The sequence below is a fragment of the Bombina bombina genome, chromosome 1 (genome assembly GCF_027579735.1).
Source record: "Bombina bombina isolate aBomBom1 chromosome 1, aBomBom1.pri, whole genome shotgun sequence".
In the NCBI taxonomy this organism is placed as follows: Eukaryota; Metazoa; Chordata; class Amphibia; order Anura; family Bombinatoridae; genus Bombina; species Bombina bombina.
In genome coordinates, this window is record NC_069499.1 from 677,936,977 (window position 1) to 677,955,439 (window position 18,463).

Here is an 18,463-nt window from a genome sequence, read left to right on the forward strand (position 1 = left end):
TCAAGATGGAAACCATTCGAACTATTCTTCCTTCCATCCAGGAAGGTCAATTCATGACCACGGTGGATTTAAAGGATGCGTATCTACATATTCCTATCCACAAGGAACATCATCAGTTCCTAAGGTTCGCATTCCTGGACAAGCATTACCAGTTCGTGGCGCTTCCTTTCGGATTAGCCACTGCTCCAAGGATTTTCACAAAGGTACTAGGGTCCCTTCTAGCTGTGCTAAGACCAAGGGGCATTGCTGTAGTACCTTACTTGGACGACATTCTGATTCAAGCGTCGTCCCTTCCTCAAGCAAAGGCTCACACGGACATCGTCCTGGCCTTTCTCAGATCTCACGGATGGAAAGTGAACGTGGAAAAGAGTTCTCTATCTCCGTCAACAAGGGTTCCCTTCTTGGGAACAATAATAGACTCCTTAGAAATGAGGATATTTCTGACAGAGGCCAGAAAAACAAAGCTTCTAGACTCTTGTCGGATACTTCATTCCGTTCCTCTTCCTTCCATAGCTCAGTGCATGGAAGTGATCGGGTTGATGGTAGCGGCTATGGACATAGTTCCTTTTGCGCGCATTCATCTAAGACCATTACAACTGTGCATGCTCAGTCAGTGGAATGGGGATTATACAGACTTGTCTCCGAAGATACAAGTAAATCAGAGGACCAGAGACTCACTCCGTTGGTGGCTGTCCCTGGACAACCTGTCACGAGGGATGACATTCCGCAGACCAGAGTGGGTCATTGTCACGACCGACGCCAGTCTGATGGGCTGGGGCGCGGTCTGGGGATCCCTGAAAGCTCAGGGTCTTTGGTCTCGGGAAGAATCTCTTCTACCGATAAATATTCTGGAGCTGAGAGCGATATTCAATGCTCTCAAGGCTTGGCCTCAGCTAGCGAGGGCCAAGTTCATACGGTTTCAATCAGACAACATGACAACTGTTGCGTACATCAACCATCAGGGGGGAACAAGGAGTTCCCTAGCGATGGAAGAAGTGACCAAAATCATTCTATGGGCGGAGTCTCACTCCTGCCACCTGTCCGCTGTCCACATCCCAGGAGTGGAAAATTGGGAAGCGGATTTTCTGAGTCGTCAGACATTGCATCCGGGGGAGTGGGAACTCCATCCGGAAATCTTTGCCCAAGTCACTCAGCTGTGGGGCATTCCAGACATGGATCTGATGGCCTCTCGTCAGAACTTCAAAGTTCCTTGCTACGGGTCCAGATCCAGGGATCCCAAGGCGGCTCTAGTGGATGCACTAGTAGCACCTTGGACCTTCAAACTAGCTTATGTGTTCCCGCCTTTCCCTCTCATCCCCAGGCTGGTAGCCAGGATCAATCAGGAGAGGGCGTCGGTGATCTTGATAGCTCCTGCGTGGCCACGCAGGACTTGGTATGCAGATCTGGTGAATATGTCATCGGCTCCACCTTGGAAGCTACCTTTGAGACGAGACCTTCTTGTTCAGGGTCCGTTCGAACATCCGAACCTGGTTTCACTCCAGCTGACTGCTTGGAGATTGAACGCTTGATCTTATCGAAGCGAGGGTTCTCAGATTCTGTTATCGATACTCTTGTTCAGGCCAGAAAGCCTGTAACTAGAAAGATTTACCACAAAATTTGGAAAAAATATATCTGTTGGTGTGAATCTAAAGGATTCCCTTGGGACAAGGTTAAGATTCCTAAGATTCTATCCTTCCTTCAAGAAGGATTGGAAAAAGGATTATCTGCAAGTTCCCTGAAGGGACAGATTTCTGCCTTGTCTGTGTTACTTCACAAAAAGCTGGCAGCTGTGCCAGATGTTCAAGCCTTTGTTCAGGCTCTGGTTAGAATTAAGCCTGTTTACAAACCTTTGACTCCTCCTTGGAGTCTCAATTTAGTTCTTTCAGTTCTTCAGGGGGTTCCGTTTGAACCCTTACATTCCGTTGATATTAAGTTATTATCTTGGAAAGTTTTGTTTTTAGTTGCAATCTCTTCTGCTAGAAGAGTTTCAGAATTATCTGCTCTGCAGTGTTCTCCTCCTTATCTGGTGTTCCATGCAGATAAGGTGGTTTTACGTACTAAACCTGGTTTTCTTCCAAAAGTTGTTTCTAACAAAAACATTAACCAGGAGATTATCGTACCTTCTCTGTGTCCGAAACCAGTTTCAAAGAAGGAACGTTTGTTGCACAATTTGGATGTTGTTCGCGCTCTAAAATTCTATTTAGATGCTACAAAGGATTTTAGACAAACATCTTCCTTGTTTGTTGTTTATTCTGGTAAAAGGAGAGGTCAAAAAGCAACTTCTACCTCTCTCTCTTTTTGGATTAAAAGCATCATCAGATTGGCTTACGAGACTGCCGGACGGCAGCCTCCCGAAAGAATCACAGCTCATTCCACTAGGGCTGTGGCTTCCACATGGGCCTTCAAGAACGAGGCTTCTGTTGATCAGATATGTAGGGCAGCGACTTGGTCTTCACTGCACACTTTTACCAAATTTTACAAGTTTGATACTTTTGCTTCTTCTGAGGCTATTTTTGGGAGAAAGGTTTTGCAAGCCGTGGTGCCTTCCATTTAGGTGACCTGATTTGCTCCCTCCCTTCATCCGTGTCCTAAAGCTTTGGTATTGGTTCCCACAAGTAAGGATGACGCCGTGGACCGGACACACCTATGTTGGAGAAAACAGAATTTATGTTTACCTGATAAATTACTTTCTCCAACGGTGTGTCCGGTCCACGGCCCGCCCTGGTTTTTTTTAATCAGGTCTGATAATTTATTTTCTTTAACTACAGTCACCACGGTACCATATGGTTTCTCCTATGCAAATATTCCTCCTTAACGTCGGTCGAATGACTGGGGTAGGCGGAGCCTAGGAGGGATCATGTGACCAGCTTTGCTGGGCTCTTTGCCATTTCCTGTTGGGGAGGAGAATATCCCACAAGTAAGGATGACGCCGTGGACCGGACACACCGTTGGAGAAAGTAATTTATCAGGTAAACATAAATTCTGTTTTTTTGCAATAAATAAGTGTTTAAACGACTTTTGTGGTATTACCAGTCTGTTAAACATGTCTGACATTGAGGATTCTCATTGTTCTATGTGTTTAGAAGCTTTTGTGCATCCCCCTCTAACATTGTGTAACTCTTGTACTGAAAGGGCCTTACAATGTAAAAAGCATATTTTAAATAAAGAAAGTGTGCCTAAGGATGATTCTCAGTCTGAAGAGAATCAGGATATGCCATCCAATTCTCCCCAAGTGTCACAACCTTTTATGCCCACACAAGCGACGCCAAGTACTTCTAGTGCGTCTAATTCTTTTACTCTGCAGGAGATGGCTGCAGTTATGTCAACTACCCTTACAGAGGTATTATCTAAATTACCAGTGTTGCAGGGTAAACGCAGGAGGTCAGGTATTAATGTAAATACTGAATCCCTTGATGCTTTATTAGCTATTTCCGATGTTCCCTCACAGTACTCTGAATTGGGGATCAGGGAATTACTGTCTGAAGGTGAAATTTCTGATTCAGGGAATGTTTTACCTCAGATAGATTCAGATGTTATGTCATTTAAATTTAAGCTTGAACACCTCTGCCTGTTACTTAGGGAGGTTTTAGCGACTCTGGATGATTATGACCCTATTGTGATTCCTCCAGAGAAATTGTGTAAAATGGATAAATATTTGGAAGTACCTACTTACACTGATGTTTTTCTGGTTCCTAAAAGAATTTCGGAAATTATTAGAAAGGAATGGGATAGACCAGGTATACCGTTTTCTCCCCCTCCTAATTTTAAGAAAATGTTTCCCATATCAGATACCATTCGGGACTCATGGCAAACGGTCCCTAAAGTAGTGGGAGCTATATCTACCCTAGCTAAGCGTACTACTATACCCATTGAGGATAGTTGTGCTTTCAAGGACCCTATGGATAAGAAATTACAGGGTCTACTAAAGAAAATATTTGTTAATCAGGGTTTTTTTTTTACAACCTACGGCTTGGATTGTTCCAGTAACTACTGCAGCAGCTTTTTGGTTTAAGGCTCTAGAAGAGTCTCTTAAGGTTGAGACTCCATTAGATGACATCTTAGATAGAATTAAGGCTCTCAAGCTAGCTAATTCTTTTATTACTGATGCCGCTTTTCAAATTGCTAAATTAGCTGCAAAAATGCAGGATTTGCTATTTTAGCACGTAGAGCATTGTGGCTCAAATCTTGGTCTGCTGATGTGTCATCAAAGCATAAGCTTTTAGCTATTCCCTTTAAAGGTAAGACCCTTTTTGGGCCAGAATTGATGGAAATCATTTCTGATATTACAGGAGGTAAAGGCCATGCCCTACCTCAGGATAAGTCGGTTAAAATGAAGGGTAAAAAGAATAATTTTCGTTCCTTTCGGAACTTTAAAGGAGGACCCCCTGCTTCTTCTTCTTCCACAAAGCATGAAGGGAATATTTCCCAATCTAAGTCAGTCTGGAGACCCAATCAGAACTGGAATAAGGGTAAACAATCCAAAAAGCCCACTGCTGCTCCTAAGACAGCATGAAGGGGTGGCCCCCGATCCGGGACCGGATCTAGTAGGGGGCAGACTCTCTTTGCTCATGCTTGGGCAAGAGATGTTCAGGATTCCTGGGCACTAGAAATAGTGACCCACGGTTATCAATTGGAATTCAAGGATTTTCTCCCAAGAGGGAGATTTTCATCTTTCAAAATTATCTGCAAACCAGATAAAAAGAGAGTCGATCTTACGCTGTGTAAAAGACCTTTCTACTATGGGAGTAATTTGTCCAGTTTCAAAATTGGAACAGGGACAGGGGTTTTACTCAAACCTATTTGTGGTTCTCAAAAAAGAGGGAACGTTCAGACCTATCTTAGACCTCAAGTGTCTAAACAAATTTCTAAGAGTTCCATCATTCAAGATGGAGACAATTCGAACAATTTTACCAATGATTCAGGAGGGTCAATATATGACTACAGTGGATTTGAAGGATGCTTACCTTCATATTCCAATCCACAAAGATCATTATCGGTTTCTAAGGTTTGCCTTCTTGGACAAACATTATCAGTTAGTGGCTCTTCCCTTCGGGTTGGTCACAGCACCCAGAATCTTCACAAAGGTTCTAGGGTCTCTTTTGGCAGTTCTCAGACCGCAAGGAATAGCGGTGGCGCCTTATCTGGTCAACATTCTGATTCAGGCGTCAATATATAATCTGACAAAATCTCACACGGACACAGTGTTGTCTTTTCTGAGAACTCACGGCTGGAAGGTGAACATAGAGAAGAGTTCACTTGTCCCACAGACAAGGGTTTCCCTTCTTGGGAACTCTGATAGACTCGGTAACCATGAAAATATTTCTGACGGAGGTCAGAAAATCAAAGATTCTAAATACTTGCCGAGCACTTCAGTCCATTCCTCGGCCATCAGTGGCTCAGTGTATGGAGGTAATTGGATTAATGGTAGCGGCAATGGACATTGTTCCGTTTGCTCGCTTTCATCTCAGACCACCTCAACTGTGCATGCTCGGGCAGTGGAATGGGGATTATGCAGATTTATCTCCTCAGATAAATCTGGATCAAGAGACCAGAAACTCTCTTCTTTGGTGGTTGTCGCCGGATCATCTGTCCCAAGGGACTTTTTTCCGCAGACCCTCATGGGTGATAGTGATAACAGATGCCAGCCTTCTGGGCTGGGGTGCAGTTTGGAACTCCCTGAAGGCTCAGGGTGTTTGGACTCAAGTGGAGTCTCTACTTCCAATTAATATTCTGGAACTGAGAGCAATTTTCAATGCGCTTCAGGCATGGCCTCAGTTGGCTTCGGCCAAATTCATCAGATTCCAGTCGGACAACATCACGACTGTGGCATATATCAATCATCAGAGTTCCTTAGCGATTATAGAAGTATCCAAGATATTCAGTTGGGCGGAAGCCCACTCTTGCCATCTGTCAGCGATCTACATCCCAGGAGTAGAGAACTGGGAAGCAGATTTTCTAAATCGACAGACTTTTCATCTGAGGGAGTGGGAAATTCACCCGGAGGTATTTGCCTCATTGATTCTCAGATGGGGCAGACCAGAATTGGATTTGATGGCATCTCAACAGAATGCCAAGCTTCCAAGATACGGATCCCGGTCAAGGGATCCCCAGGCCGAACTGATAGATGCCTTGGCAGTGCCTTGGTTGTTCAGCCTAGCTTATGTGTTTCCACCGTTTCCTCTCCTCCCACGCGTGATTGCTCGAATCAAACAGGAGAGAGCTTCAGTGATCCTGATAGCGCCTGCGTGGCCACGCAGGACTTGGTATGCAAATCTAGTGGACATATCCTCTCTGCCACCGTGGAAACTTCCATTGAGACAGGACCTTCTCATTCAAGGTCCATTCCAACATCCAAATCTAATTTCTCTGCAGCTGACTGCGTGGAGATTGAACGCTTGATTTTATCGAAGCGAGGATTCTCTGACTCAGTTATCAATACTTTGATACAGGCTAGAAAGCCTGTCACTAGAAAAATCTATCATAAGATATGGCGTAAATATTTTTATTGGTGTGGATCCAAGGGTTACTCATGGAGTAAAATTAGGATTCCTAGGATTCTCTCTTTTCTCCAAGAAGGATTGGAGAGAGTTATCAGCGAGTTCCTTAAAGGGACAAATATCAGCTTTGTCAATTCTGTTTCACAAACGTTTGGCAAATGTGCCAGATGTTCAGTCTTTTTGTCAGGCTCTATCTAGAATTAAGCCTGTATTTAGACCAATTACTCCTCCCTGGAGTTTGAATTTAGTTCTTCGAGTTCTTCAAGGGGTTCCGTTTGAACCCATGCATTCCATGGATATCAAATTGTTATCCTGGAAAGTTCTGTTTTTAGTTGCTATTTCTTCTGCTAGAAGAGTTTCTGAGCTTTCAGCACTCCAGTGTGATTCCCCTTATGTTATTTTTCATTCTGATAAGGTGGTGTTACGTACCAAACCTGGATTCCTTGCTAAGGTTGTTTCAAATAAGAATATTAATCAGGAAATTGTTGTTCCTTCCTTGTGCCCTAACCCTTCTTCTAAGAAGGAGCGTATGTTGCATAATTTGGATGTGGTCCGTGCCTTAAAATTTTACTTACAGGCAACTAAGGATTTCCGTCAATCATCTTCATTATTCATTGTCTATTCTGGAAAGCGTAGGGGTCAGAAAGCTACGGCTACCTCTCTTTCTTTTTGGCTGAGAAGTATCATCCGCCTGGCATATGAGACTGCTGGACAGCAGCCTCCTAAAAGAATTACGGCTCATTCTACTAGGGCTGTGGCTTCCACATGGGCTTTTAAGAACGATGCATCTGTTGAACAGATTTGTAAGGCTGCGACTTGGTCGTCTCTTCACACTTTTTCCAAATTTTACAAATTTTATACTTTTGCTTCTTCTGAGGCTATTTTTGTGAGAAAGGTTCTTCAAGCAGTGGTTCCTTCTGTTTAGGTTCCTGTCTTGTCCCTCCCTTTTCATCCTTGTCCTATTGTTTTGGTATTGGTTTCCCACAAGTAAGGATGAAATCTGTGGACTCGTCATATCTTTGTAAAAGAAAAGTAAATTTATGCTTAGCTGATAAATTAATTTCTTTTACGATATGACGAGTCCACGGCCCACCCTGTTCTTTTGAAGACAGTTTTTCTTTATATTTTTTGTAAACTTCAGTCACCTCTGCACCTTTTAGCCTTTCCTTTTCTCTTCCTATACCTTCGGCCGAATGACTGAGGGTGGAGGGGATGGGCTATATATACAGCTCTGCTGTGGTGCTCTTTGCCACTACCTGTTAGCAGGAGGTTAATATCCCACAAGTAAGGATGAAATCCGTGGACTCTTCATATCGTAAAAGAAATTAATTTATCAGTTAAGCATAAATTTACTTTTTCAGAGGTTTGGGCAGTAATTTAGCTCACAGTTATCTGGTTATCAAGAGGAGGTTATTTAAATACCAGTTTAGCTGTCCGTTTTTTACTTTGGGAACGAATGCTATTAAAGGGACAGTGTTAAAAAGAAACACTTTATTTTTTGCCTGTTGATTGTGTTTAAATTTTTAGTACAAGATGGATCAAGAGTCTGTGCCTTCTGCTGAATGCAAGCTTTGTTTTGCTAACCAAGTTGAACCTCCTTTGCCTTTTTGTTCTGATTGTATTGAAAGAACATTAAAATACAAAGATAGGGAGGGCGGAGCGAACAGCCGACCTAGATGGCCGCACTGCACTGAGGCTCCGTGTGCAGACTGGGTGCCTTTGACAATTGAAGCGGCACAAGATGTTTTAATTGGCGAGAACTGAGTGGGAACACTGATCGGAACCTCTTGCCAACAGATTAGCGAGACCTTCTAAGCAGTCGGATAAAATACCGAACCCCGGCCCAAGCAGAAGGGGTTGCGGCCTACCACAGAGAGCACAGCACTTGCCGCGTGGGTAGAAGGCAGAACCACTGAGCCTATCTGCGGCTGATCTCAAGTTGAACCCGCATTGAATGATCCCCGGGCAGGAGCACTAGAGACAGCGGACAGCAAACCTACAGTCTCCAGCGGAGGCAACTGCGACACACCGCAGGCACACGGAAAGTAACTGTGGCGGTAATGTATACATAGATAAGGAACGCCACATTGTTTATCTGACTGCATGTGTACACTGAACTAACCCCATTGCCTAAATGGTAGAGACAATATATCAAGCTAGGGAAGCTACATGGCCCGCATAACGGAGACATCCACTGGGCTAATTGAATGTGAACTAACAAAATAAAATGGCGATGATAACCAATAGATAAAATGGAACAGGGTCAAAGCATCAGCAAACACAGGCTGCTATACACAGCTGCAGAATGAGATATATTTGATACAAATACTGAGCAAGATACTCTGTGAAACACTAAAGTGTCTAGAACCTGCTAGCTCTATGCCACGCAATAAATAAAAAGCACCACTTTTTAAAATCTTTTTTTCAAAATCTTTCTCTAAATCACAGAACTGCACCAGGGGAGATTTTTACATGCTACTAGGCCTTATTTGAGTCGATCACGTATATATCTATATCCTGTACCCCCACTCCCTTTCCCGTCACACGGTGTGGTGGCGGGTTATACCCAGCTTCCTTTCTCCGTGATCACCCTGTGAGGGTCAACTTCCCTGGGGGTACGGATATTTTCGGCCAAATAGCGAGGACATTTGCAAAACAATAACAAGCCATTATGTCGCAGAGGAAAAATACCCGACAAGATAAGGCTCTAAAAACACCGCAGGTTAATCAGGGAGCGGTACATGAGTTCTTTAGACAAATGGACCAAGCAGCCCACAAAACGGTCGTGGGTACCCCACAAGTTCCCACCGCAAATGACCACACTGACACCTCAGTTGCTCCTATCTGCTTGCCGCCTACAGAACAAGAATTAGAAAATGACCCCCCTATTACCTATAAAGCCATAGCGGCCCTGATTGAACAAGTAAAGTCGTGCATCGGAGATGAATGTGCTGACTTGAAGAAGGAAATTAATGACCTTGGTCACAGAGTCGACTCATTAGAGGAGCACGAGTACGTGATGGCGCAAAAAATAGCAAAACTTGCAACAAATCAAACGCAACAATCCCAGCAAATAACTGATTTAGAAGACAAGATTGACGATTTAGAAAAACGCTCAAGAAGAGGCAATTTACGCTTTAGGGGAGTCCCAGAGACAGTCCTGAACAACGAACTCCAGGACTATCTACAGGCCCTATTTGCAGAGATACTGGGAGAGGAGACGACAGAGGATTCAATTATACCACTTGACAGAGCGCATCGTGCCCTCCGTCCAAAACCACCAGATGACTCCCCGCCAAGAGACATTGTAGTACATTTTCAGAACTATAGGCAAAAGGAAGAGCTCCTCAACATAACCAGAAAACGGCATGCTATAAGCTTCCAGGGCCACAAAATCCAGATCTACCAAGACCTATCGGTGAGAACATTGCAAAAGCGAAGAGAATTTCAGACTCTTACATCTCACTTAAGATCGCTACGTATCCCCTACAGATGGGGCTTCCCCACGTCAGTAATAACAATGAAAAACGGTAAGAAGATGGAATGCACCTCTCTATCAGACATAAACAGATTCTGCAACATGATGAATATTCCACAGCCTTCTACTGCAGACTCCCAGTCACAACAAGAGAAGCAGAAAATTCAGGGTAGCCCTAAATCTCAAAGGCGTCCAAACCCTGACTTAATAAATAAACAGAACAAACGAAGACAACTACTACAGACGGAAGCAGACACAATGGATACAGACTCACTTGGATAAGTACTTTTGATTACCCACTTTGCTTCTAGCTGTGTTGCCCATATGGCATAGATGGTTGAAATGATCACTAAGAGACTTACACCTGTATACAATGTTCTCATGATAAATGTATATACAATTGTCAGAAAGGCGATTTCTTAGTCTTGCCTTTATTGATATTCACTATATTTACTTAGATCTCACCTTGGTCTTAAACCCAACTAAATTGTTTTAAAGTTTAGATTGCTCACAACACACAAGCACATTAATCATATAATTGGCTCTGCAACAAGCTTTGTTTTTCTTTTGTTGCTTTACTAAAGGTGTTCCTGCTTATAGAACCCTAATTTGAAAGGTTTTCCTTCAAGGGGACTCTATTATTCTGTTGTGTTTATTGTTATCAATGTTTGCAAAAGTTATTTAACTGTTATACCTTTTCTTATACTCATCTATGATCAAAGGAAGGCAGCTCCCTTTAACACCTAAACACCCAGTAACGTAGATTCATACCAACTCACGTTCCTTAATAATATATAGTAAAGCATTTTAGGACTGAAGTCTTAGGCCCACGGAACAAAGATCGTCAACATGAAGTCCCATCTCCCTACAGTACCTAAAATGTGACCAAGGGCTATGATTCAAATATAGCACTAGGTAGCTCCACATAAAGCTGAACATCTCCCATTAAATAAATGTTGCATTATAAAATCTAAACAAAAATACTTAGACACCCGGTCTGTAAAAAAGCCCCCAACTTTAAACCTCAGACCTTAAACATTAACCCCTGCACTCTGGAGTTCAGATTTCGGACTCTGAACTGCAGGCTTTATCCCATCACTTTCATCCTCTGAGTTCACCTCATTTTTGCTTTTACTCTAATCCCTAATACCCCTACAGCAATCTACTCCTCAATACCCTTTCCCCAATACCTACATTCCTAAACACCCCACCTACACCGCCCTAACTCAACCCAGTACACTGACTAGGCTAGGTTAGCTCTTTCTTAGTATCATAGCACAACAGTTTTTACTGCACCATGACCCAAAACCTTAATAAGAGAGAGGGCACACTCCAAATTGCAACCCAAAATGTTAAGGGGTTCCTCTCGGCAGAGAAACGCTCCATAGCTTTCCATGACTTCTATAAAAGGAAAATAGACGTTGCCATGACTCAGGAAACCCATTTCACTAGACACAAAGAACCCACATTATCCAAGAGATACTTTGACCAGCATTACTGTAATTCAGGTCCACACAGGAAAAATGGAGTGTGCATCTCATTCAGACGCAACACTCCCTTTGAACTCTTGCAGCGGTACGTAGATAAGGAAGGTAGGATGCTTGTCCTGGTTGGACTTTGCTACGGGACCCCGGTAACGTTTGCCAACATATATGCTCCAAACAAACCTACCACTCACTTTTATAAATCAGTGATTAACATTCTTCTAGACAACGCTAAGGGCCCGATTATACTTGGAGGTGACTTTAACTTTCCCATGCAATCTGCACTAGACACATCAACAGGAAGGTCATACTTACGCAAAAACACCCTAAAAAATAATTATACGGCCCTACAATCCATAAACCTTTTTGACACCTGGAGAATAGCGCACCCAAATAAGATGGACTATACCTTTTTTTCCCACCCGCAACATTCATATTCCAGATTGGATTACATCCTGTGCAGTCAGGCTCTCCTTTCGAACATGATACACTCAAAAATAACCCACACACCTTGGTCCGACCATAGCATGGTTACCACAACATTTAGATGGACGGGCAGGTCACGCAATACATTCAATTGGAGACTTAACGACTCCTTGCTCACTAATCAGGAAGTAGTAGATGAGCTTAAAGCGTCTTCAGAGGAGGTTTTCTCCCTGAATAAACCAGAGGACACGTCGTTCGTGAACAACTGGGAGGCATATAAATGCTACATACGTGGCATCCTAATAAAGCACAATGCCAAGCAGAAAAAACTATATGCGGACGCTAATACATTAGATTGGGAGATGAGTTCCGGAGGAGGAGCTTGTGCATGAGGCTGTGCTGCACAAGCCTTGTTCATCTCTCCCATGCAATCAGACCTTGGCGGTAGACTACGCGCCAGGTGCCCCAGCAGCCGAGGGGAGACGTTGCTTCCAGTTTGGTTACTGTTGGGAGGAACTCGCACAGCGCTGGTTCAACTTTGCGCTACAAGATACCACACGGTGTGTTAGACCCCACGCAGAACACCCCGTGGTAAGGTCACACACAGGATAAGCTTGAAAGGCAGTCCCCCCCTCCCACCGGTGCTGCGTGAGGGGGGTAGATAGCCTGAAAATACCACAAAACTTTACTGGCAGAATACTAATATTTCCCACACCCTCCCCCATCTGGGCTATGGATGGGGGTAGAGGGTAGCGACTTAAATCCAGACAGGCTCCACGAAAATCTTACCTCTTCCCTGCCTGGCCGGACCGATACACCTGCTCCCTTGACACACTGGGAGCCGGAATACTTGGTCCCCAGCTGAGCCCTCTGTGGCCCGGATACCTGTCGCAGGTCTGTGAGCGCATACACGGAAGAGGCGGAGACCAAGCGGCGCGCGACTGAACCTAGCGGAGAGAGGGTGGCTGGTTGAACCGGAGTAAAACCTGCATCCCAGCGGACGGCTGTCTGCATAAAGTCATGTTATTGGAACACGCTGACTTTACCCCAGCCACTTTACCGTGCATTCACACCAGGCTAGATCCTCTCCCTGCAAGAAAACAACTCCCAGAGAGTGGGGGCATAAGACGCCGCTCCAGCATTGTCTCAAGTTGCGGTGAGCAACCGGGCACTCTAACTACTACAAGATAAGGAAAACCGCAAGTATAAAAAATAGATTCACTCTAAGCAAAAAAGTACTTTCTATGTCTATTGTTGCATAAACTTCCCTAGACAAAACTCTTTCCTGATACTAATGCTGGCTAACTTTCTTTTAACCTGGCTACAAATAAGCAAACTAAAGACTGCTTCATACTAACTGTGCTTAACCATAAGTTGCCTGCTTGACTATGCCTATAAACCAGACGTGACTTATTCCCTGCAAAGAAATAACTCTCAACATAGAGGAGTACAAAACGCTGTCTTAGCATTACCCTAAGCTGCACCTAACATTTGGACATCCCAATCACTACAAGCCAAGTAAACTGCAAGTCCACAGCTCAAATTTATCTTAAGTAAAAAGATTTGGCTGTGCCCATTGCTGACTATTGCTTCATCAACTGCTTTAGACAAAGTACTATATCTGATACCAAGACTGTTTAATTTTCTTCTAAACTTCACTATAAATGTCATGCTGAGGACTGCTTTATACCAACAGTGCTTGGACAAAATCTGCTTGTTTTAATATGCATATTGTTGATATAGTTAAATTACCACTGGAGGGGCACTACACAACTAAGGCCAGCAGTTATTAACCCCCTCATGACAAAGCTTGCTGATTGTTCCTCATTATAACTAAAGAGTTATCACTGGTTGATTATTTGCTGTAGGGATATTAGTATTTAATCTGAAGTGGTAAAGTAACTAAAATATTTAAAGTCAAATTAAGCTAACAATACTCCTAGGTGAGACATGAAGGTACCCTGTCGTGGTGCACATTATATATCAACTTAAAAATACTCAGATTCCCTATCCATGAGAGGTGCTGTTCTTATTACCCATTAGATGTTGTACAATTAGACTACCCATGAACATAGAATTTATTTAAAAGGAAAGAGAAAGAAAAAGAAAAAAAGAGGGTTTTTGCTGTTATGTAAACCTGAACCCTTTTGTAGAATGTTGAATGTAAAACTGTGAGCTAACATCAATCTGTATATGACTGTTATTAAGGTTCCCCTTAAGTATCTGCCTCTTATTTAAGGGGGGAGAGGAGAGAAAAGGAAGTAATTCTAAGGTGTTCTTTTTTTTGTTTTTGTTTTTTTTTCCTTTTTTTGCTTCATCTCTCCCATTTAACTAATAACAGGCTCAAGTAACTCAGGGAAAGAATAGACAGGGAGGTAAGAGAAGGAGATAAAGGGATAAGATAACTTAAACTGAGGGACTAAGTGAAAGAGAGCTGACATATAATTGCCACGATTTAAACTCAGATTAGAAATGATTAGTATACTTGATTGACTTTGTACCTAACATATTATTCTTAGAACTCTCTAATTATAAAGATTGGAAAGAAAAAACGGGTTAGACCCCACATTACTAAACCGAGTCTACCACCCCAGGTCTCAATTTTTAAGAGACAATTATCTGTCCTCTGGGATTGTGAACCCTGGTCTTAACACCTCCCTTGATTAGACACTTTCTGACCTAGGGGGCTCTCCCCCCCCCCCCCTTTTTTTTCCCTTTTTTTTTTTTTTTTTTTTTTTCCCTTTTTTTTTTTTTTTTTTTTTTCCCTCCCCGGCTTCACCCGCACTTTTCACTCACCTCCCCACAAATACTCACCCTCACTTTTTTCCCCTTGGGGGGCTTTTCTTTTCCCCTTTTTTTTTTCCCCCTTTCCCTCCCCCCAACACCCTAATAAGCACTTATAAAACACGCACGAGGAGGGGATTTCTTCCTGTCGATTGAAACACAGAAATTTTCTTTCTTAACTGCTCACTCACATATGGATACATTTTTAAACTCACCGGCACACCTTAAAAATTTTTCACCAACCATGGCTTCCAGACCCAGGGACAAGAGAAATAAAAATACAACTGAAACTACAGTTGATTTACACCCAGAACCTGAATTTTCTGTAAAATCAAAAGAGGTTATTAGCTCCCAAATAATTGTAAAAGATATCCTTGAAGCTCTAAATCCCAAGTTTGACTCCCTCAGAATGGAAATAAAGCAAGACCTCCATGCACTCTCTGTGGAGGTCAAGCAATTCTCAGCAAGGATTCAAGAAGTAGAGCAAAGGGTGTCTGATCTTGAAGATCATTCAGTTGCACAAGTTACTAAAATACAGGCAAACTCTTTAGCTCTGAAAGAGTTACAGAACAAGATCGAGGACTTAGAAAATAGGTCTAGAAGAAACAATATCAGAATAATCGGAGTTACAGAATCTTTCCAGGGTACAGACCTAGTGAAGTTTGCAGCCGAAACTTTACCTCAACTTCTAAAGATCCCTCAGGAAACACTGCCTTTAATGGTAGAAAGAGCCCACAGATTGGGGAGACCTCCCCTACCAGCGGGTGATAGATTAAGACCTAGACCTATAATTGTGAAATACCTGAACTTTCAGGATAAGGTCAAGGTCATGCAATTTTTTCGTAAAAATGCCCCTATCTTACTAGATGGGAACAAAATATTAGTATTCCAAGACTTTGCCTACGAAACCTCCCTGAAGAGGAGGGAGCTCTCCCCAATTTGCGGTAGAATGATCAAAGAGGGTCTTTCTGCTACGGTCATTTACCCAGCTAGGCTGAAAATAGAATTCCAGGGCCAGGTGCACTTTTTTGAGACTGCCGCAGAGGCAGAAAAATTCTATACAGAAAAATGTGTTAAGTAATATGCACCATGATGTTAAATTTAATATGAGATTAAGATTGTATCTGCCATCGATGTCGCCATTATATAAGAGTTTCTGGTATTTGATGGTTTTTTGGTTTTTTTATTTTTCTCATTTTTATCCTTCAGGCCTCAATATTGAAAAGCGACGGCAGTGGTGCTGGGAGGCTCTTTTTCCTTTTCCCCTTCCCCCCCCCCCCCTTTTTTTTTTTTTTTTTTTTTTTCTTCTTCTCTCTCCCTTTTATTTTTAAGAGGATTCTCTCATCCCAAGGGAGGGGAGGGCGAAGAAATTTAGAAAGAAAAAGTGTAAAGAATGTCTAATATAAAAAATTAGATTTTTTCTTCCTGGAATGTTGGAGGGGTCTCAACTCCAATGAAACGGAAGATGATAATCTCTCAATTTAGGAAACTTAACTCTGACATCGCATTTATCCAGGAGACACATTTAAACGCAGAAGAAACTCTAAAGCTAAAATTCTCCTGGGTAAGTGAAGTGTTCTTCACACCAAGTATAGGCAGAAAGAGAGGCGTAGCCATTCTCATAGGAAAAAAAACCCATATGAGATTTTGTCAGAATATATAGACCCAGAGGGTAGAATTGTGATTTTAAAAATAAGAATGGCTAATTCTATTTTTACTTTATGCAACTTGTATGCTCCTAACAACTTTGATAGAAGTTTTTGGGAATTCCTACAAACTAAAATTTTGCAAATAGGAGAAGGCTATATAATTCTAGCAGGGGACTTCAACATGACCCCAAGAGCGCAGATAGATAGGCTCAGGCAAAAACTCAATAGCGGTTTGACTAAAAGAGATAAGCTTGAAGGCAAAATGTTTAAAACTTTATTTAAAAATCTAGCCCTTAAAGACATTTGGAGAATTCAAAACCCAGATCGAAGGGAGTTTACATGTAAAGCTAAAAGTGTAAGATCTTTCTCTAGAATCGATTTATTTCTAGTCACTGAGAATGTGCTGAGAATTGGCACTACATCGAAAATATCGCAAGTCACTTTTTCAGATCATGCTCCAATAACATTAAAAATACCATTAAACGAAAAAAAATCAGCTACACATCGTTTTTTCTTCCCTAAGTTTTTAACGAAAAACGCAAAATTTAGGGAATGGTTGACAACTAGAATGTCTGAATTTTTTACTATAAATGCTGACACTGTCAAGGATCCAAATATACTATGGGAAGCTGGTAAGGCGGTAATGAGAGGGGAAATTATTGCATACATGGCCGATTATAAGCGCAAGGCGACTCTGAGGGAGAACGAAGTACTGAGAGCACTTACTAATAGCTATAGTAAATATTTATCTCAACCAACATCAGTAAATTGGAAGAGGTACACCTTGGCTAAGAGAGAGAGAGATAATTTTCTAATGCATGTTGCAATCCAAGAGGATTATAAAACCAGAGCCAAATTCTACAGGCATGGAAATAAGGCAGGAAAAGTATTAGCAAATTTAGTTAAGAACACACAAGGAAGCTCTACTATTGATTCGATTCTAGAACAAGGAAACCTACTTCAAAATTCAAGAGAGATTATTGATGCCTTTTTCATTTATTATAGAGATCTCTATTCGTTTAGGGAATCAGATGAAGAAGCCTCAGAACTTTTTTGGGAAGGACTTGATCATCCGGTTTTAAATGAAGAAGCAGTAAGTGGAATCAACGCCCCTATTTCTGAGCAGGAAATTACTTTGGCAATTCAAGAAGCCCGCCTGGATAAGGCACCTGGCCCAGATTTTCTCCCTAATGAGTTTTACAAACTCCTTACTCCAATTATAACCCCCCACTTAAGAAAAGTATTCAATTATTTCTTTGTAGACACTAAACCTATTCCTTTATCTTTTACAGCATCTATTACAACACTAATCTTGAAACCAGGGAAAGACCCCCTGAAAAAAGAGTCGTATAGACCCATCGCTTTACTTAACACAGATTACAAGCTATTATCATCCATCTTAGCCAAAAGACTCCAAAAAGTAATGGGGGATCTCATTAATAAAGACCAGGCGGGTTTTTTGTCCAGGCGCAATCTAGCTGCTAAGGTTAGGGAATTATTCCTAGTCCTTGACTACTTTCATAATTGCTCTGAAGATTTATCCCAAGACCAATCTGATATAGCAATTATCGCTTTAGACGCAGAAAAAGCGTTTGACTCTGTCTTCCATCAGCACATCAATAATGCCTTAACACGTTTTGGTTTCAAGGATAATTTCCCTTTTTTTATCAATAATCTCTGCACTAAGTCTACAACTAGATTATCTATTAATAAACTTGAGTCTAATTTAATTAACCTCCAGAGGGGCACAAGACAGGGGTGCCCGCTGTCACCTCTTTTATTTGACTTAGCGATTGAACCATTGGCCCTTAAAATCAGACAGACGATACAAGGGATAAGAATTGGCTCAGTAGAACCCTTTATATGCCGATGACGTATTAATCTATATGTCTAATACAGCGACTAACATTCCAAGGTTAATCTCGATCACTAATTCATTTGGATCCTTCACAGGTTATAAGCTCAATATCTCTAAATCAGAGCTACTATGGGTTAGAAAAAATGAGGCCTCAATTGACACGATACCTTTCAAGGAAGTCTTGACTCATTTTAAATACTTAGGGATCTATATCTCAATTAATCCACAAGAGTGGTACACTCTCAATATTTCTCCCATCCTGGCTAGAATTAAAGAATATATGGTAA

General features: G+C 42.1%; 1 protein-coding gene across 1 annotated transcript in view; it reads left to right on the forward strand.

The window, feature by feature from the left end:
• MTM1 (myotubularin 1) overlaps window positions 1-18,463 on the forward strand; it is a 536,532-nt gene that overhangs the window by 391,663 nt on the left and 126,406 nt on the right. The window lies entirely within an intron of this gene.